The 21,453-nt window shown below is 25.2% G+C and overlaps 21 non-coding genes across 21 annotated transcripts; all 21 read right to left on the minus strand.

Moving 5' to 3' along the window:
- Positions 1 to 6,378: 6,378 nt before the first annotated feature.
- AYL99_12049 lies at positions 6,379 to 6,450 on the minus strand. The gene has a single exon. It is a non-coding gene; the product is annotated as a tRNA-Ile (tRNA).
- Positions 6,451 to 6,465: 15 nt separating this feature from the next.
- On the minus strand, positions 6,466 to 6,539 carry AYL99_12050. Its single transcript has one exon. It is a non-coding gene; the product is annotated as a tRNA-Sec (tRNA).
- Positions 6,540 to 6,710: 171 nt separating this feature from the next.
- On the minus strand, positions 6,711 to 6,781 carry AYL99_12051. The gene has a single exon. It is a non-coding gene; the product is annotated as a tRNA-Gly (tRNA).
- A 14-nt stretch (positions 6,782 to 6,795) lies between these two features.
- Positions 6,796 to 6,868, minus strand: AYL99_12052. The gene has a single exon. It is a non-coding gene; the product is annotated as a tRNA-Pro (tRNA).
- A 2-nt stretch (positions 6,869 to 6,870) lies between these two features.
- On the minus strand, positions 6,871 to 6,943 carry AYL99_12053. The gene has a single exon. It is a non-coding gene; the product is annotated as a tRNA-Met (tRNA).
- Positions 6,944 to 6,949: 6 nt separating this feature from the next.
- Positions 6,950 to 7,020, minus strand: AYL99_12054. Its single transcript has one exon. It is a non-coding gene; the product is annotated as a tRNA-Arg (tRNA).
- Position 7,021: 1 nt separating this feature from the next.
- Positions 7,022 to 7,108, minus strand: AYL99_12055. The gene has a single exon. It is a non-coding gene; the product is annotated as a tRNA-Tyr (tRNA).
- Positions 7,109 to 7,121: 13 nt separating this feature from the next.
- AYL99_12056 lies at positions 7,122 to 7,194 on the minus strand. Its single transcript has one exon. It is a non-coding gene; the product is annotated as a tRNA-Lys (tRNA).
- A 9,485-nt stretch (positions 7,195 to 16,679) lies between these two features.
- On the minus strand, positions 16,680 to 16,752 carry AYL99_12057. Its single transcript has one exon. It is a non-coding gene; the product is annotated as a tRNA-Gln (tRNA).
- A 16-nt stretch (positions 16,753 to 16,768) lies between these two features.
- Positions 16,769 to 16,853, minus strand: AYL99_12058. The gene has a single exon. It is a non-coding gene; the product is annotated as a tRNA-Leu (tRNA).
- A 4-nt stretch (positions 16,854 to 16,857) lies between these two features.
- AYL99_12059 lies at positions 16,858 to 16,930 on the minus strand. The gene has a single exon. It is a non-coding gene; the product is annotated as a tRNA-Phe (tRNA).
- Positions 16,931 to 16,947: 17 nt separating this feature from the next.
- Positions 16,948 to 17,019, minus strand: AYL99_12060. Its single transcript has one exon. It is a non-coding gene; the product is annotated as a tRNA-Ala (tRNA).
- A 61-nt stretch (positions 17,020 to 17,080) lies between these two features.
- On the minus strand, positions 17,081 to 17,162 carry AYL99_12061. The gene has a single exon. It is a non-coding gene; the product is annotated as a tRNA-Leu (tRNA).
- Positions 17,163 to 17,254: 92 nt separating this feature from the next.
- Positions 17,255 to 17,328, minus strand: AYL99_12062. Its single transcript has one exon. It is a non-coding gene; the product is annotated as a tRNA-Arg (tRNA).
- Positions 17,329 to 17,330: 2 nt separating this feature from the next.
- Positions 17,331 to 17,403, minus strand: AYL99_12063. Its single transcript has one exon. It is a non-coding gene; the product is annotated as a tRNA-Met (tRNA).
- A 1-nt stretch (position 17,404) lies between these two features.
- AYL99_12064 lies at positions 17,405 to 17,477 on the minus strand. Its single transcript has one exon. It is a non-coding gene; the product is annotated as a tRNA-Asn (tRNA).
- A 16-nt stretch (positions 17,478 to 17,493) lies between these two features.
- On the minus strand, positions 17,494 to 17,565 carry AYL99_12065. The gene has a single exon. It is a non-coding gene; the product is annotated as a tRNA-His (tRNA).
- A 36-nt stretch (positions 17,566 to 17,601) lies between these two features.
- On the minus strand, positions 17,602 to 17,673 carry AYL99_12066. Its single transcript has one exon. It is a non-coding gene; the product is annotated as a tRNA-Val (tRNA).
- Positions 17,674 to 17,678: 5 nt separating this feature from the next.
- AYL99_12067 lies at positions 17,679 to 17,749 on the minus strand. Its single transcript has one exon. It is a non-coding gene; the product is annotated as a tRNA-Met (tRNA).
- Positions 17,750 to 17,751: 2 nt separating this feature from the next.
- On the minus strand, positions 17,752 to 17,824 carry AYL99_12068. The gene has a single exon. It is a non-coding gene; the product is annotated as a tRNA-Glu (tRNA).
- A 2,825-nt stretch (positions 17,825 to 20,649) lies between these two features.
- On the minus strand, positions 20,650 to 20,737 carry AYL99_12069. Its single transcript has one exon. It is a non-coding gene; the product is annotated as a tRNA-Ser (tRNA).
- Between the last annotated feature and the right edge of the window lie 716 nt (positions 20,738 to 21,453).

The following is a 21,453-nucleotide window of genomic DNA, read 5'->3' on the forward strand; positions in this document are numbered from 1 at the left end:
AAAATATATAATATAAAAATTTAAATTTTTAATCTAATATAATTAATTATATTAAATAAAAATTATTAGGTATTAAAGATAAGTTATAGACTATACATGGTATTAAAATAATAAGTGCTATAATAACAGGTAATAAAACAGTTCAACAATAAGACATTAATTGATCAAAACGTATTCTTGGGAAAGATGCTCTTACTCAAATAAATGCAAAAATAAGTATACAAGATTTTAATCCTAAAGATAAACTATAAATTAATCCTTGTAACATAACAATAAAAATACTTATGTTAATATCTATTAAGTATAATTCAATATTTAAATAATACATAATATTTATTAAAGAGTTTAAAGAAAAAACTGTTAAATAACCACCTAAAAATAGAATACTAGTAAATATACATATTAATACTATACTAGCATATTCAGCTAAAAAAAAGAATACAAATATTGCAGCAGAATGTTCTGTCATAAATCCTGATACTAATTCAGATTCTGCTTCAGCTAAATCAAAAGGTGCTCTATTTGTTTCGGCAATACAACCTATAAAAAATATAATAAATATAGGAAGTAAAGGTAAAACAAAAAATACCATTTTTTGTGCTTCGATATTAACAGTTAAATTTAAACTACCAGTTAATAAAACAACTAGTAATATAGCTGAACTAAGTATTAATTCGTAACTTATTAATTGAGCAGTACTTCTTAATGAACCTAAAAAAGCATATTTAGAATTAGCGGATCAACCTGCTAATAATATACCATATGTAGATAAAGATGATACAGCTAACATATAAAGTATACCTAAACCCAAATCCCCTACAGATAAACCAGGACCATACGGTATAACAGCATATCCTAATAATGAAAATATTAATGTTATTATAGGACCTAAAAAAAATAATATTAAATTTGCTTGTGTAGGTCCTACATATTCTTTTAATAATAATTTTAATGCATCAGCAAACGCTTGTAATAAACCATAATACCCTACTATATTTGGACCTAATCTACGTTGCATACTTGCCATTGTTTTTCTTTCTGCTATAGTAGTAAAAGCTACTACTAATAATGCAGGTACTATAACTAAAATAACTTCTAAAATAGATATAAATGTGTACATTTTTTATTTATTAATTATATATATTTTCATAAAATATATATTTACACTGTATTATATATATATGAAACAATTTAAAATTATTTATTTATAAATAAAATATTTAATTATAAAAATATAAAAGTTATCTATCAAAAGAATTTTTTATATAAATGTTTGGTTAACTACTTTGTAGTTCCAGTAATATTGATAATTGCAAATATAACAATAATAAATAATAATGAATCATCGTTATTTTTAGTTAAATATAATATAGATATATAGAAAATTAAACCTACTAAAATATATAAACCATAAGATGTAACAACACCAGTACTTAATTTATTAATAGAATTACTTATGTTAATAAGACTTTTTTCTAAACCAAATGGTCCGAATTTTTCTACAGATCCTTTATCCATTATTTTTGTAGTTTGAGCACCTAAATATAAAACAGGTCCTGATATATATTTATTATAAAACATTTCTACTAAAAACCGTTGATTAAGAAAGCCAAATATATTATAACCTAAATTAGATAATTTGAATTTCATAAGTAATCTAGGATAAAACTCTGTGAATAATATAGAAACAATGCTAAGTGTAACAGTAAAGAATAAAGGTAATAATTTATAAAAAGTAGGAACAGCGAATTCAGTATCTAACATAATTTCATGTTTAGGGTGTATAAATAAACTATTATCAGAAAAGAAATCAGATCCTAAACCTATAAATATATCTTTAGTAATATAACCAAAGAATATAGAGAATACGGCTAAAATAATTAAAGGTAAACTCATAAATATATCACCTTCGTGTGCAGCATGAGCTTGTTTATAATTTACTATAGGTCCATTAGGATTACTTAAAAAAGTTAAATATAAGACTTTAACTGAATAAAGTGTAGTAAACATTGCACCTATAGTTGCAATATAATAAACTGCAATACTAGAAATGTAATATTTACCAAATGCAGATTCAATAATAAAATCTTTTGAATAAAAACCAGTCATAAAAGGAAAAGCTACTAAACTAAGAGAAGCTATTAACATAACTGAATAAGTTAGAGGTAAATAAGATATTAGACCTCCATATTTTCTAAAATCTTGGTTATCTGCAACTGCATGTATTACTGCTCCTGCACCTAAAAATAATAAACCTTTATAAAAAGCATGATTTACTAGATGAAATAAGGCAATATTATATGAAGATAAACCAACTGCTATAACCATCATACCTAATTGACTCATAGTAGAATAAGCTATAACTTTTTTTATATCTTGTTGAAATAAACCTATAAGAGAACTAAACACTGTTGTTATTGCCCCTAATCATAAACATAATAATAATACTAGCGAACTATATTCTATTAAAGGAGATACTCTTATTAATAAATATACACCAGCTGTAACCATAGTTGCTGCATGTATTAAAGCAGATACTGGTGTAGGACCTTCCATAGCCATAGGTAATCATACATGTAAACCAACTTGAGAACTTTTAGCCATAGCACCTATTAATAAACATATACCAATAATAATAATAACATTTTCACTATAAAAGGGTGCTAATGAAAATACTGTATTATAATCTAAATTACCATATGATCATAATATAGCAAACATACCAATTGTTAAAAAACAATCTCCAACTCTATTAGTTAAAAATGCAGAAATAGAACTTTGATTAGCTGCTATTCTTGTAAATCAAAAACTAACTAATAAGTATGAACATACTCCTACACCTTCTCATCCTACAAACATTAATAAAAAATTATCTGCTGTAACTAATATAATCATCATAAAAGTAAATAAACTTAAATAACTGAAAAATCTTTGATTGTGTGGATCATGACTCATATATCCTATTGAATATAGATGCACTACTGAAGATACTATTAATACAGGTATTAACATTGATACTGTTAAACTATCAAAATTAAAACTTCATTTTATATTTAGTGATTCTGCATCTATTCATCTAAATAATTCTATTTTAACAGGTATTTGATTTAATCCCACTTCTATAAAAGCAATTATTGCTAAAATTGTTGTTATTATTACACAAGTACATGTTATTATACGTGCTCCACTAACTCCGATTTTTCTTCCAAAAAAACCGGAAACTATTGATCCTAATATAGGTAAAATTATTAAAGCTAGATACATTATTTATATTCTATTGCTATACTTCCTCTTAATCTATAATATGCTACTAAAATACCTAAACCTATTGCTGATTCCGCACCAGCTATAGCTATTATATATATAGAAAGAGTTTGACCTAATATATCATCAAAGCTTAATGAACTTATTAATATTAAGAATGTAATTGATAATAACATTATTTCAATTGAAATAAGCATTAGTATTATATTTTTTCTATTTAAGACAAAACCTAATACTCCAATTAAATATAAGATTAGTGAAAAACTCATTAAATATTTTTAGATTAAATTATGGTATTGGATAATTTATGAAAAACAATTATTAAAAATCGATTTATTATTTTTATAATTAAATTAAGTTTTAATTTAATTTAATTGAATTTTACGGTCATTCAAATTTATTTAATAAAATATATTTATTCAAAAATTTTTTTATAAAAAATGTATCAAAATAAAATATAAAATACTAAAGAACTAAAAAAATAGAAACTAAAAAATAACATTTCTTGTTATTAATTTAATCTATATAAAAAAAGGCGATATTAACGAAATATAAGAATGCTAAAATTTTTACTTTATAGACTGGAAAAGGTCATCAAAAAATATATTTATATTAACCTTCAATTTGATCATAAAGTCAGAATAAAAATTTTGGAAGAGAAGTAGATTGTATTGCTATTGGCATAGAGCTATGTAGAATACCACAAATTTCTGAACATTGACCATAGAAAGTACCTTCTCTATTTAAATATACAGATGATTGATTTAATCTTCCAGGGTAAGCATCACATTTAATACCTAATGATGGACAAGCATAAGAATGTATAACATCTGCTGCTGCTACTACAAATCTAGTATGAGTTAATTCTGGCATTATAACTCTGTTATCAACTTCTAATAATCTTAATTGTCCTAATTCTAAATCACTTTCTGGTATTATATATGAATCATATTCAATTGTTTCTTCATCAGCGTTTACAAAATCTGGGTATTGATAACTTCAATATCATTGATGACCTTCACCATATATAACTAATGCAGGATCAATAACTTCATCCATTAAATATAATAATTTAAATGAAGGGAATGCAATTAATATTAATATAAGAGCAGGTGTAATAGTTCAAATTAATTCTACTAAAGTACCATGATTTACATATTTATTTGATATTTTTTTATTTTTGAAATTCATAACTATAGATACCATCATTCAACTTACGGCAAATAAGATTATTGCTAAATAAAACATAATACTATTATGTAATTCTTCTATACCTTCCATTTGAGGTGCCGCGTTATCTTGAAAAAATATACCTCAGGGTTCTGGAGTATCATTTTTTATTATATTTATATTTAAATAATTACTATTTTTGAACATATTCATATTAATATATAATTAAAACCAATTTTATAAGTAAGATTAAAAAGGAAAAATGTAAATTTATGATAATTTTAGTTTTGAATACTAATTTTTAAGAAAAAATTATATATAATAATTTTACAATAGTTTATATATAATTTATATTGTATAATAAATAAAATGTATAATAGTGTAAACCATCTAATATTATAGAAGGATATATACCTAGTAGTATAGTAAATAGTACCAATACAATTAACATAAAAAATTCTCTTCTGTTTAAATCTGGTATATATTCAAATCAGTATTTAAAAAAGAAAGAACCTGCAAAACATATTCTATTAAACATAAATATAGTATAAGCTGCAGAGAAAACAATAGATGAAGAAGCTAAAATACCTGCAAGAGGTAATCTTTCAAAAACACCATATAAAGACATGAATTCTCCAACAAAATTTAATGTAAGAGGAGCACCACAATTACCTAAAGATAGCATAAAGAATAATATAGATAAAATAGGCATAACTTGAGCAATACCTCTATAATAAGTTATTAATCTAGTACCAGATCTATCATATAATACACCTCCTGCTATAATAAATAAACCAGAAGACACAAAACCATGAGCTAAACCTAAACAAATACCACCTTGTATTCCTTGTAAAGTATTACTAAAAACACCTGACAAGTAAACAGCCGCATGTGATACAGATGAATAAGCTATTAATTCTTTTACATCTATGGTTCTAAGTGTACTTAGACTAGCATATATTATAGTTAGAATACCTATAAGAAATACAATGTAAGTATAATATAAAAAAGCCTTAGGTAATAAAGGTAAAATTAATCTAAAAATACCGTATAAACTTAATTTTAACACTATTGCAGCTAAGATAATACTACCCGATAAAGGTGATTCAACATGAGCTTTCAATAATCAACTGTTTAAATAAATAGTTGGTGTTTTAACTGCAAAAGCTATAAATATACCAATAAACATAAATACTTGTGTAATGTATAAGAAATTTGTTTTTGATAAAACATTAAAGTCAGTACAACCTATTAAAGATTGCATAGTTATAATAGATAGTAACATAAATAAAGAACCTAGAAATGTGTATAAAAAAAAATAAAAACTTGCTCTTATTTTAGCACTAGATCCAAATATACCAATAAAAATAAATAAAGGGGCTAGTATACTTTCAAAAAATATATAAAACATTAAAATATCTAAAACTAAAAAAATTAATAATAATAATGCTTCTAATAATAAAATTATTACTAAAAAGTATTTTACTTTATTATCGATAGATTTTCAATTAGATATAATTGCTATTGGCATAATTAATGTAGTTAATAATATAAAATATATAGATAATCCATCTATACCTAGATAAAAATCATAATAACCAATTTTATAGTGTTCTTGTACAAATTGAAAATGTTTACTACTATTATTAAATAATAATCATATTATTAAAGATACTACTAAATCTATTATTGTAATGGCTAAGGCAAATGTTTTAAGAATTTTTGAGTTTTCATTTAAGTCATAAGAATTATATGATAAAATCAAAAATATACCAATAAAAGGTATTAAAATTAAAGTAGATAATAACATTTAAAATAAAAAATAAACAAAAATTTACTACAGATTATAAGTTACATAAATACTAAACTAAACAGAAAATAAAAATTTATTAATCAAAAATAGATTTTTATTATAATAAAAATATTATACTAATATGCTGCATATGATTCCTCGATGACTTGAACATCGAAGATATTCTTATCAAGAATACGCTTTACCTATTAAGCTAAGGAACCGATTAACTAAAAATAACAAGAGCACTCAGACTTGAACTGAAAACATGAAGTTTGAAGCTTCTTATTTTACCAATTAAACTATACTCTTAATAAAACGGAAAAGAGGTGAGTTGAACACCTACATGTTATACATAATATTTAGCAAATATCTTACCCTACCAGTGGAGACTTTTCCTAAATAATACGAATTAGACCGGTTTCGATCCGGCATCATTTTCCTCGACAAGGAAACAGTTTACCAATTAACATTACTAATTCTTTACGGCTAGCCAAATTCGAAATGGCACAATTCGTTTGGAAGACGAACGGTCTACCATTAACCTATAGCCGTTTTATATTAAAATATCGGAGCACTATGGTTCGAACATAGAAAATCCTCAACCCAAATGAAGCGCCTAACCAACCTGGCTCTACTCCGTTTACCAGGAGAGAAATTTGAATTCTCATTGTTAATGCATGAAATTAAAGTTCTAACCAATTAAACTATCCTGGCTTGTATATTCCTATTTAAGATTCGAACTTAAATCAAGATATTAGAAATATCATGCTCTGCCATTGAGCTAATAAGAAAATAGGAGAGAAGAGATTCGAACTCTTAAAAGCATAGTACTATTGAGTTTACAGCTCAACCCTTCTTACCAATAAAGGAACTCTCCTAATATATCATTTATTAAGGCCTAAAGGATTCGATCCTTTATTATAGCGATTAAAAGTCGCATGTTTTACCAGTTAAACTAAAGCCTCTTTTGCTAACTAAAAAATTTTCGATATATAATAGCAAAAAAATGTATTGTACTTTTATTAATATTTTTGTTTAATAGTAATAACTATAGAACCTACCATAGCTAATAATAAAATTATAGATGTAATTAATAATCAAATAGAATAATTAGTATACATAACATTACCTATACTAGTTATATCTATTATATCCACAATATTATTATCTCAATTATTAGATGATACAAAAAATATATTTGTAATATCATAAGTTAAATTAGTTTTTGTATAAGGAGATAAGTTATTATAAGGAATAAATAAAGCTAAGATAACTAATATAGCTAAAGGTATATTATTGTTAGTATTACTAATAAGTTCCGAAACTCTAATATTTATAAGCATTAAAATAAATAGAAATAATATTGAGACAGCACCAACATATACTAAAAGATAAGATAGACCAATAAAATTTATACCTAAAAATATAAGATAACATGAAATACATGAAAATAACATTATTAAATGTAAAACAGATATTATTGGATTTTTACTTATTATTATAAATATACCAGCAAATATAGATAAAACAATAATTAAATCTAAAAATATCACAAAAAAACCATAAAATTGATTAGATATAAAAAACATAAAAAAAAAAGAAAATCTTAAAAAGAAAATAGAAATTTTATATAGGAATTGAACCTATATTATGTTAGACCAATTAAATTTTATATTAGATAAAAATAGACAAAAAACTTAATATCTTTAATCAACACCCTTATCATTAAAGGGATTAAATTCCTGAGGTTGATTATCTATAAAATCATTTGTAGGTGTTCTTTATATATGTAATCCACCTGAAGTTGGTCTAACAATTACACCTTTATGAAGAACTATATATATCTGAAATTTATTCAAAATATCTTCTAGAAAGTATCCCTTTTCTATCTTAAATAATTACACTTAAAGACATTAAATCTATATTTTGTACATCTTCAGAACTTAGATTTATCAATTCATTGTTATTACCTTTAAAAATATCTTTGTACTTTTTTCTTAAATCAATATAAGCTTAAAAATTAAATTATTTAGGATTATCTCCATTAATTAAGGCTCTAATAGCAGTTATAGCTTTAATTAACAAATCATTATGTTTATCTAATTCTTTGGTAATATCTTTTTTTATTACTTATTATTTTAAAGCCTTATCATCTGCAGTATTTCAAGGTTTAGATATTTTATATTTATAAAATATATGTTTTATAAAATCCATTAAAAATATAACCAAAAAAAAAAATTATAAGTAAATAAGATTTTATATAGAAGCTTAATAAAAGAAATTTTATTAAAAGTGACATGTTTTTTTAAAGGACTTGTGCAATAAAAAAACAACATATGTTTTTTAGGAATCGAACCTAAATAAATACCAAAAACTATGATGTAGACAAAAGTCTACCAAATATAATACTATATTTAATTTTTAATGTTAATGCATCCCGTGCAATTTCCATTACACGAACCATATTTCGACTTAACACCAATAAAAGTCACGCATACGAAAATTACAAATTTAAAAATTTACAACTATTAAAGTAAAAATAAAATAAATAAGTAACCAAACTTATTGCGCATACTTCTTTCAGCGCCTGACGAGTGGTTAGTACCCATCTGAGATAAAATTCACCGTGACGTGGTGATTCACGATTACTAGTAATTCCTTATTCATGTAGTCGAATTTCAGACTACAATCCACAAATAGTTATATCCAATTTTATGGGATTAGCTCCATTTTACAATATTGCATCCCTTTGTAGAGGTATATGTGGCACGTCTATAGCCCACGCTATTAAGGCCATGATGACTTGTCTTGGTCCCTGTTATTATTTCCATTTATAGAAAAACACTCTAAATATAAATAAAGCTAGGGTTTTCGTTAATTAAAGGAATTAACCAAAATCTCACGACATTAACTGAAGACAGCCGTGCAGCACTTGTATAAAAATATTCAAGGCGTGGTAAGGTTTTTCGCGGATCATCGAATTAAATAACATACTTCACTACTGGTTTCAGAAACGGTCTAATGATTTCAATTTGTGCATTTCCGCCTTAGTCATGAGGTGGAGTGCTTACACTTTCATTTATAGGCCAAATTTATCTAGCCTATGGCACTCATCATTTTCTCCAAGGACTACTAGGGTATCGAATCCTTATCGCTACCCAAGGCTTCGTCCCTCAACGTCAGTTTTTACTTAGAATAAAGCCTTCGCCGTTACCCGTCCTACCAGTATAATAGGATTTTGTCCCTCCTCTGGTAATTCGTATATTCCCACATAAAACTCTAGAAAACTAGTTCCTATTAAGGCTTGGTAATCTGTCTAGGTACCCTTTATACCAATTAAAGATGAATAACACTTGTCTTTTACGTATTACCGCGACTGCTGGCACGTAATTTGGTCAAGACTTATAGATAAAAAATCGTCATTCTCTTTATTTTATCTAGAACTTTATACGACTTTCATTTTCCATTCTTCCAAGTTGCTGGTTCAGTCTTTCGACTATTGACCAATATTCCCCACTGCTGTACAATTCTGCCCTGGGCTTTTTTCAGACCCAGTGTGGTCGATCGACCTCTCAGTCTCGACTACCAGATTTTGAGCTAGATTTTTTCTATTACTCATCCAGAATATCTATTAACATCTTAAAGCGAATTTTTATCTATCTTTTTTTTATAAGGGATTTTTTTTCTTCCTTACTTTAAGGTAGTTATAAGATAATTTACTCACCTGTACACCACTTCATAATTAATTAATATATAATAACTATATATTAATTAAATTAGACGTTTGATTAGCATGTGTCAAGCATTTGGATAGCGTTCATTCAGAGCCATCATCAAACTCAATTTATTATACTACTAGACTTATTGTATCTTTTTATTAGAGTATTTAGATTTGAACTAAATTTATACCTAAAAAATTCTTTTATTTTATTAATAAATAGGTATTTGATATAAGCTAGCTCTTGTTAATTTATACATATCCTTAATACAGCTAAATATATATCTCTTTTTTCGTTTTTTATTCATTTTCTACTTATCATAAGAACTTATACTCTTATTAATTTTTTTTTTAATTTATATTTATTTAGCTCTAACTTTCCTATCCTATATTTAAAATAGTAATGTATAATTTATTATTTTAATATTTATTAATGTAAATCTAGACTATCTTTAATATATGATGAAGATAATACTACAAACACTTGTGCTTGAATAAATGCTATTCCTATTTCTAGTCCTGAGAAAGCTAGAATAAATAATAATGGCACTAATCCTAAAAAGAAGTATATAAAACCTGATTTCATAATATTATATGTAAATCCTGCTAAAATGTTAAGAAGCATATGACCACTTAAAATATTAGCTCCTAATCTTAGACCTAATGATACAGGTCTTGATAAATATGAAATAAATTCTATTAATACTAATAAAGGTAATAAACCTAATGGACAACCAGATGGTACTAATAATGAGAAGAATTTTAAAGAATGTACTTGGAAACCTAAAATAGTTGCTCCTATTACAATTGTAAAACTAATTGAGAATGTTAATACAAAATGTGATGTTGGTGCGAAACTATAAGGTACCATACCTACTAAATTATTTATTAATATATAAATAAATAAAGCAGATATTAAAGGGAAAAACATTTGACCTTTTTTTGCATTTATTTGATTTATTACTATACTAAAAACTGTAGCATATATAGATTCCATTGATATTGATCAATTATTTGGTGTAATAATATTATAATTTGTTGCTAATATATACATCATAAATACTATAATTGTTGTTATTATCAAATATAATCCTATATTAGTTAAAGATAATTGTATATTTCCTAATAAATCTGCTTTTATACTAAGTAAATTTCTTATGGTGAATTGATCCAAAGGACTTTTGTTTAAGTAAGTCACTAGATATTTATGTATTTTTTGTTGTTTGTAAAAGATAAAAATCTTAATTAATATCTTTTATATTGTTGTGTTTTTATTTGATTCTAAAGTTTTTAAAAATATTCGAGTTTTAAATAATCGCACAAATCTTGGTAATATATATTTAGAAAATAAATATATTATAATTATTAACAATAGAAAATTATAAGTAACTTGATTTACAAAAAAAAATGGTATAAGTTGTGGCATTAAATTATTGATTCAAAAATAAATATATAAATTTATTATACAATATATGTTAATTAAGTTTAAACCTACTATAAAGGAATACGGAAGATTCGAACTTCTTCTTAATGATCTGCAATCATAAGGCAAAACCTTTTGCTTCATATTCCTTAAAAATTAATAATAATAAAAAAAATGTATATAAATTAATATAATTAATATATTATTAATTTATACTTACAGCACTTTGTATAGGTAAACTTACAAATGCATGAGGTTTAGGTGGACTATCTAAAGTTCATTCTAAAGATACATAATTTCTATTAAATAGTGTTTGGAATAAATCAGAGAAAAATTCAGGTATTAATCAAGGGTATTTAGATGTAAGTTCTCCTTCAACTAATTGCATATATATTATATGTAAAAATAATACAGTAGCAATTACACTAACTATAGAACCAAAACTACTTATTAAATTTCATCCTGCAAAAGCATCAGGATAATCACTTATTCTTCTTGGCATACCTTGTAAACCTAAAAAATGTTGAGGGAAGAATGTTAAATTAACACCTGCAAATAATATAAAGAAATGTACTTTTCCTAATAGTAAATTATAATTTAAACCAGTTATTTTTGGTATTCAGTAATATCATGCACTAAATAGAGCAAAAACTGCTCCTAATGATAAAACATAATGGAAATGGGCAACTACATAATATGTATCATGGAATGCAATATCAAGTGATGCATTAGCTAAAACAACACCACTTAATCCTCCTATAGTAAACATAACTACAAAACCTAATGCAAATAACATTGGAGGTGTTAAATGTATTACTCCTCCATAAGTAGTAGCTAATCAACTGAATATTTTAATACCTGTAGGTACAGCTATTATTAAAGTAGCTGCTGTGAAATAAGCTCTTGTATCTACATCTAAACCAACTGTATACATATGATGACTTCACACTACAAAACCTAAAACACCAATTGACATCATAGCATAAACCATACCTAAATAACCAAATACACTTTTATTTGAACCGGCTGAAATTGTAGTACTTATTATACCAAATCCTGGTATAATTAATATATAAACTTCTGGATGACCAAAGAATCAGAAAAGATGTTGGTATAATATAGGATCTCCACCTCCTGCTACTTCAAAGAAAGATGTATTAAAATTTCTATCTGTTAAAACCATAGTTATTCCACCTGCTAACACAGGTAAAGATAATAATAATAATACAGCTGTTACTATAACAGCTCATCCAAATAATGCTAATTTATGAAGTCTTATACCTGGACTTCTCATATTTAATATAGTTGTAATGAAATTCATAGCTCCAAGTAAACTACTTATTCCTGAAAGATGTAGAGCAAATATAGCTAAATCTACACTAGGTCCACTATGACTTTGTAGACCTGATAAAGGAGGATAAAGAGTTCAACCTGTACCTGCTCCATTTTCTATCATTCCTGCAAATAAAAATAATGCTAAACTTGGTATTAATAATCAGAAACTTATATTATTTAATCTAGGGAATGCCATATCTGGACCTCCTATCATTAATGGTAATAAGAAATTACCAAAACCACCTATTAAGGCTGGCATAACCATAAAGAAAATCATCACTATAGCATGTGCTGTTATTATACTATTATATAATTGATTATCTGCTATAAATTGTACTCCTGGTCCTGATAATTCTAATCTTATTAACACTGAAAATGCTGTACCTGCTAAACCTGAGAATACTGCAAACATTAAATATAGTGTTCCTATATCTTTAGCATTACAAGATAAAAATCATCTTTCTCTTCACATAGTTATTTCTGTCATTGATTTTGAAACTTTAGATGTACTTGTGGAATAACTTTTAAAATTACTCAATTTATTACTCAATAAATTTTTTATAAAGTATATTATTTTCTTTATATATTTTTATCTTATCATATATATTCATAAGGAAAGAAATTAGCAAACGGAATAAGATATAATAATTAAAAATTGATTTATTTATATATATATACTTACACTTATATATAAGGAAAATTTTTTACTTTTCTTTGTTAATGAAAAAAATATCTTTTTTCAACTACAAAAAATTTATTATATTACAAACTTATTATAGAGTATTCAGATTTGAACTGATAACTAAATTTACTTTTTAAATTATACTCTTTTTTTAATTTATTTATAAATACTATTTGTTTTTCAGTTTTTTAGTTGAATATTATTTCATTGTCTACTATCTATTTTTAATGCATTTTTACCTAATTCAAATACAAAACCTAAGGTTAAAATAAAGAAAAATATTAACATTATAATTAAACCATAAATACCATTAGTGTAGGCACTTACTATGTAAGGATACACTAATAATATTTCTAAATCAAATAGTAAAAATAAAAGTGCAAAAATGAAAAACGAAATACTAAATTGAGTTCTATTTTGTCCCAAAAATGAATGAAATCCACACTCAAAGGCACTATTTTTTTCTTGATATGGATTATGTGGAGATAATAAAATATTTATACCTAATAAAATTAATGCTAATATTGGTATAAATATAAAAAAAAAAGTTAAACTTGTCATTTTTATTTTTATTTATATATTTGATGTAAAAACTGTCGTAAATTTATTTATTTCAATTAAATTAAAATAAAAATATTTTTGAATGAAAAATATTTTTAGATAAAAAATATAAAATTTCCCACCTCCTCCCTCTTCTCTTCACTATATATCAATCAAAATTATATTAAATAATTTATTTCTATTTTAAAATTCTTCTAGATCTTCATAAAATTGGGTAGGAAAGGCACTCTGTTCTCTAGTTATACCTAATAAATTTTCTATCGTTCTGAACGTTCCTGTTATATTATTACCTACTTCTCTTCAATTTTCATATAAATCAGTAAAAGGAATATCTAAACCTAGATTTTCTCATGTATCAATATAACGACCAAAGAATATAAAAATTTGTTCATGAAGTAATATTACAAAATGAAGTTTTGTTAATATTTCTTGTAATTCTGGCACACTTAATTGATTTAGTACAGCTACAAGATCAGCATTAGTATTAGTAAGTAAATGAATATAAAGATGAAAAATCCCCATTGCAATTACATTTACAAATGGGGGTACTGGGACAGGAGGGATATTTGCATTCCCATCATCTGCATTTCCATCATCTGCATTTCCATTATCTGGTATAGCTTCCCCTGTACCACCTGGAAAAAAAGAATATATAAGTATAACATATGCAATACTACAAAGAAGAGTTAATGCTAAACCAGGATTTGTACTTGCTGTACTTGCTACAGCAGTTTCAAGCCCTCACCCAGCATTTGATTTTCTAGTACTATGAAAAGCTCTTCTATTTATTGATGTTATATTAGTTTTTATATTATTAGACTTTACTAGTTTTTTTCTGAAATGAAGTAGATAATGCTATATCTACTAAACTATTCTCTAATAATGTTATAAAAGGTACTATAATTAAGAAATGTGAAAAATATAAAACAGTAGAAAATTGTCCAAATTCTATAAATGGAGATTCAACATGTTTTGCACCTAATTGCATTAAAATTAAGAAATTTGCAACAAATATAAAGAATGCTATTTTACTTAAAGGTCTAAATTGTATACCTCTTAATTTTGATAAATCTGTAAATGGCATTATTAATAATGCTAATATTGCAGCAAACATTGCTATAACACCTAATAATTTATTAGGTATAGATCTTAAAATTGCATAGAAAGGTAAAAGATATCATTCTGGAACAATAGCAGGAGGTGTTTGCATAGGATTAGCCATAACATAATTTTCGCTATCACCTAAAACATTAGGCATAAAAAATACAAAGATAGATAATATTATTATAAATAAGAATATTGTTATTAAATCTTTAAATATATAATAAGGATGAAAAGGTAATCTATCATAATTACCTGATACACCTAAAGGATTACTTGAACCGCTAGAATCATGTAAAGCTATTAGATGCATTAATGCTAATGCAGCTAAAACAAAAGGTAAAACAAAGTGTAATGCAAAAAATCTATTTAATGTTGCATTATTAACAGAAAAACCTCCTCAAATAAACTGTACTATATCTTGTCCTATTCAAGGTATTGCACTCATTAAATTAGTTATAACTGTAGCACCTCATAAAGACATTTGACCATAAGGTAATACATAACCTAAAAAAGCTGTAGCCATCATAGCTATAAATATTATAGTTCCTATAGTTCAAACTAATGTTCGTGGTGCTTTATATGATCCGTAGTATAATCCTCTACCTATATGTAAATACACTAAAAAGAAAAATGCTGAAGCAGTATTAGAATGTAAATAACGTACTAATCATCCATTATTTACATCTCTCATAATATGTTCTACTGAATCAAATGCTTCTGATATGTTAGGTGTATAATGCATACCTAATGTTACACCAGTTATAATTTGTATTATTAAACAAAAAGCCAATAAAGATCCAAAGTTTCATAAATAACTTATGTTAGATGGTTGTGGTGAATCGATTACATAAGAATTTACCATTTTTAAAAGTGGGTGACTTTTTAATATTCTCATTTTTTTTTTTTATTATTTAGGTTAATATTTATAATTACAAAGTAAAATAAGATCAATAAACTTTATACAAATTTCTTATTGATCTTAAAAATAAATTATTAAAAAAATATAGTTTTTTAATAATTTATTTGAATAGTTATTTTGAGCCATTTGAAGAATCTCTATAATGATTTAATTATTTTTTCTAAGATAAACTAATTTATCTTACGTTTTTTTTTATTTTAAATTTTAATATTATTAAAATTATTTCATAAACAAAAATTAGGCAACATATAATAATAAGAAAGCCATCATTAAAGCAAATAAACCTGTTGCTTCAGAGAAAGCAAATCCTAAAATAGCGTATGAAAATAGTTGTCCTCTTAAAGATGGATTTCTAGATACTCCTATTATAAGTGCACCAAAAACTACACCTATTCCAACACCGGCTCCAATTAAACCAGTTGTAGCTAAACCTGTACCAATTATTTTAGCAGCTTGTATCAAAATTATATAATAAGTATGTAAAACTAAATATATTATAACAGTTTTAAATAAACTAAAGATTTTAAGAATAAATAAATATTCTATAGCTGTTATATTTTAAGTATTATTATTAAATATCAAAAAATGATTAATTATAATCATAATACTCAATAAATTAAAAAAAAATTAAGTTATTATTTTTTCACATAAGTGTAGTGAAAATAAACTTATTTATTGTTTGTTTAAATTTAAGAAAAAATTAATAGTCTATGTTGGAGCGATTCGAACACTCAATAGTAAATACCAAAAATTTATGACTTACCTATTAGTCGACAACATATATTTTTTTTCAAATTGTATAGATGACAAGACTCGAACTTGTAAAGTTATTAGCTATTCCGTCCTAAGCGGAACCTGGTTACCAAATTTCAGCACATCTATTAAATGCTCGAGATAAGATTTGAACTTATAACCTAAACATCTTCAGTGTTCCGCTCAACCAATTGAGCTTCTCGAGCTTTTTTATAAATATATATGGAGATATCAGGACTCGATCCTAAATTAACGAAGTGCAAATTCGCCGTTTTACCAGTTAAACTATACCCCCTTATTTATAATATATTACATAAATTATTATTAATTTATAATTGAACTTATATTGATCATTATATCCGAAAAACGATTTGAACGTTTATGATTAATATCAACGAAGCTTAAGTTCGTCCTGTCTACCAATTCCAGCACTCGGATCAAGGTTATGGTGTATTTTGTGTTTCTTTTTATATAATTATTATTATTAAAATTAAAAGCAATTACATAATTAAACTTATATTATTAATATTGAAGACAGATATAGGATTTGAACCCATATGAATGTGGCCGAAACACAATATTCTACCATTAAATTAATCTGCCTTTGTAAGGCCAGAGTGACTTGAACACTCACCTTAACTGTCATGAGCAGTTGGCTCTACCATTAAGCTATAGCCTTTGCGCCTTTAAGATGATTTGAACATCTAACCGATATATTAACAGTATATTGCTCTACCTTTGAGCTATAAAGGCTTTTTATTTAAAGGAAGGGAGGATACCTTGATTTGAACAAGGATAAACTATGCCACAAATAGTTGTTTTACCATTAAACAATATCCACCTGTATACGTATATAGTTATATATATGTACTTATTATGGGAAATAAGTGACTTGAACACTTAACAATTCGTGTGTAAAACGAGCGCTCTACCATTAAGCTAATCTCCCTAAATAAGCGGGTTGAGGAATTGCACCCCAATCTTTTGGTCATGAGCCAAAAATGTTAACATTACACTAACCCGCTAACAACCCAGAAGAGATTTGAACTCTTGTTCTAACTGTGAAAAAGTTATGTCTTAACCAACTTGACCACTGGGTCTAAGCCCGGTGTAAGTATCGCACTTACTTCTACCGATTACAAAACGGTTACATTACTTTTATGTTAACCAGGCTTTAATAATATTTGCATAATTGTATTTTTTAGTAAATTAATTTTTAGTACTTTATACCTGAAGACATATATATCCTTATAGTTAAAGCCTAATACGTAATGTTATATTACGTTTATGTGAGTATAATAAAATAAGTTTCGTGCTTATATGCTTTCAGCTCTTATCTTTGATTGACGTGGCTTTCTTGCTATGCCTATTAAAATATGGTACTTTAGTTAAAATACTTATTTAATAAACAACAAGTAAACTATAGGTCAACATACCCAATTCCTTTCGTACAAAGGGGATATTCTTATTTTACTCAAAATTCCTCTAGAAGATAGAAACCATACTGTCTCACGACGTATTAAACCCAACTCATGTAGCTCTTTAATCGACGAACAGTCGAACCCTTCATGATTCCTACGTTCAAGAGGATGAGCTAAGCCGACATCGAGGTGCCAAACCGCGCACTCAATTTGTACTCTCTTGCGCTTATTAGCCTGTTCAATTTGTTAACAAAAAAATATTTTTTTTCCATATCTTTCAATATGGTTCAGACTATGTTTTCATTTTTAGTATATATTTGTTCTTATTTTTCAATTAATTTCCACTTACTCAACCTTTTAAACCAAATGAACCAATACGAGTTTTAGAATTTAATTTTGTATATTGTAAATTTGAGTTTAAATTGTTTCTTAATAATACAGAAGATAAACCTTTATATGAAGAATCTATATTTAATAAATTTCCTTTATATTTAAGTTTACTTATAGATCTAGAGGCTGTATATCTTTTATTTAATCTACCATTTGCTTCTAATCTAAAACCGGCAATATGTTTATACTTAAGATTTTTAATTATATTTTTATACAATAGTTTATTATTATTATAATAATTTTTTATACTTAAATCTTCTTTTTTTATTAATTCGCCTAAAATAATTCTTTTTTTTTTTATTATTATTTTTTTTTCTAGATTAGCCAAATGTCTCATTAATCTTCTTCTGTTTTTTCTTATTTTTAATAATATAGATTCTGAAAGAATATTACTATTCAAAATAAAAATTTTTTAAAATTTTATAAAATTAAATTCAACGTTTTTATTTAAATAATACTTGTAATTTATTTTTTATAAATTGTAAATAAGTATAATTAAATCTAGATCTATTTACATATATTAATCTTCTATAATAAGTATATACAAGTAATCTTCTTAAAGATTTTTTGATAAAACTTTTATAAAATATATTAACATATCTAGATACAGCTTTAAATTTTATTTTATTTTTTTTTCTTGATGTAGTTTTCTTAATATTCTTGCTATTTTAGGTTTAAATAAATTAGCATCTATCAATGCTATTGTACCTTTAATACTAATCTTTTTTAATTTTTTTAATAAAATTTAATTTATTAGATAATATATTTTTATTAGATGATAAAGGTTTAATAATATTGTTTTTTTTCAAACTAAGTATATTTATTAAAAGCTTATTTATATATCTTTTTTTTAATTTTTAATAAGTAATTATTTTTTTGTTTATTATAAACATATAAAGTAATAATAACCTTATTATTTGTATGTTTAAATTCACCTTTACTAAGAAAAATTCTATTAATAGATAATTTTCTTCGTCTATTATATATTTTTTTTCTTCTTATTTTTTGCTCAATATTTTTATTATATAAAAAAAAATAATTTCTAATAAGTTTTATAGCTAATTTACTAATATTAGGTATTAAAGATAAAGTACTATTACTATACATAAATATACTACTATCTCAATATCTAGTAGAAGCAGGAAAATGTTTTAAACTATCTGTATTATCAAAATTATTAGGTTTAATAATATTTGTTTTTTTTATTATAGATAATATTTTCATTTAATAATCATATAAATTGTTTAATTATATTAAATCTATTTCATTAATAAGATATATTAATATTTATTGTAAATATATACATATGATGGATTTAACTAGTCGTTGAACGTTCTTATTAAAAATAAGTTTCGCTTCAAATTAACTATATATATATATAGTGTTTTTTGAAATTTACCCATATTACTACCAATATTTGTAAATATTGGGGGACTAACATATAATCCCTAGCGTAACTTTTTCAAAAATACAAGACCTTACCTTTCAGTATCTTGCGATCTTATGCCCCGCTTACGCGACTGATGGACTTGTAGGTCTAACAGTAAAGCAAGATTTAGCCATTAAACTTTTATAGTATTATTTAATATCATAGTATTTATATACTACAAATATGAATTTTAAAATAACTTAAAATCCGTTCTACAACTATTCACCATATAGTTAAAATCTTACTTAAATAAAAAATATAAAAATATTTAAAATCACAGTAACTGAATAAATTATAAAAATAACAAATTGAAAATGTAAAGAAAAAACTTTTTCTCTACACATTTACATTTAACATGTAAATTCACGAATAGAATTTTGGATATACCCAGGTACTTTTTCTGGGATCTGTGCCCCGCATAAACTGTCTTCTAATCAACCGAATGTAATAAAGTAAATAAAGGTGTCACATCATTGTTACTTTTAAAAAGTAACTACCTTATACTCTTGTAATTCTTATATTAAATTCTAAAGTAGTAACAGTAAAGCTGCAAAGGGTCTGTTAAGATAGGTCATTTTATTACTAAAATTTCCCCCTTCAAGAACCGTACGTGCGATTTTCATCGCATACGGCTCAAGAATTTAAAGATTATATTTTTATAATATTTATTTTTAAATTATAAATACCAGAGAATATCCGATTTGAACGGATGTGATTTTTTAAATCAAATAAGTTTCAAGCTTATCGCTATAAACCACTCAGCCAATTCTCTATTACTATAATTTATATAATGTTAAATTCTAGTTCTAAGTCTGCATTCTTTCGAATCAATTAAAAATCTATTCTTATCATTACAATAAGACTTTTGCTTTTTAGAACATCCTATACCCACTAATGTATATTTAATTTTACAATTAAACTTCCTAAAAAGGACATTATTGGGCTTACCTAGTTTACATAATAATACTTTAATGATTACCTTAGAATTCCACTACACGTATGTTGATATAAGATCCATTAATAAAAAGACGAGAAACTTTTTATACAATCAACAAAAAATTTATTTAATATCAAATAAATTTTCTAGATTACGCTTTAACCATGGATTCAAATAATTTATTCATAGTAATCTAGCTCATCTACCTAATTAGGCAGAATTTTCACAGGCTTTATATTAAAAAATTACTTTTTTAATATACCGTATGAGCTCATACAATGGATTGTAAGATGGATTTTCACCATATTATTATTATGCACTTTCTAGTCGCACTCTCGTCTATCTAGAGGTAAACAGTATCTGCACTGCTATTCCAATTTCACTGAGCCAATCATCGAGACAGCTGTTGTATCGTTACATCATTCATGCAAAGACCGCATTTAACGGCCAGGGTATTCCGCTACCTTAGGACCCTCATCGGTAAGGCCGCCGTTTGTCGGGGATCTCTTCAAAGCCTAGCTTTTTAATTCTAAGCAAATCCGTCACCCAGCC

This window comes from Fonsecaea erecta, assembly GCF_001651985.1.
Source record: "Fonsecaea erecta strain CBS 125763 chromosome Unknown Scaff27, whole genome shotgun sequence".
Lineage (NCBI taxonomy): Eukaryota > Fungi > Ascomycota > Eurotiomycetes > Chaetothyriales > Herpotrichiellaceae > Fonsecaea > Fonsecaea erecta.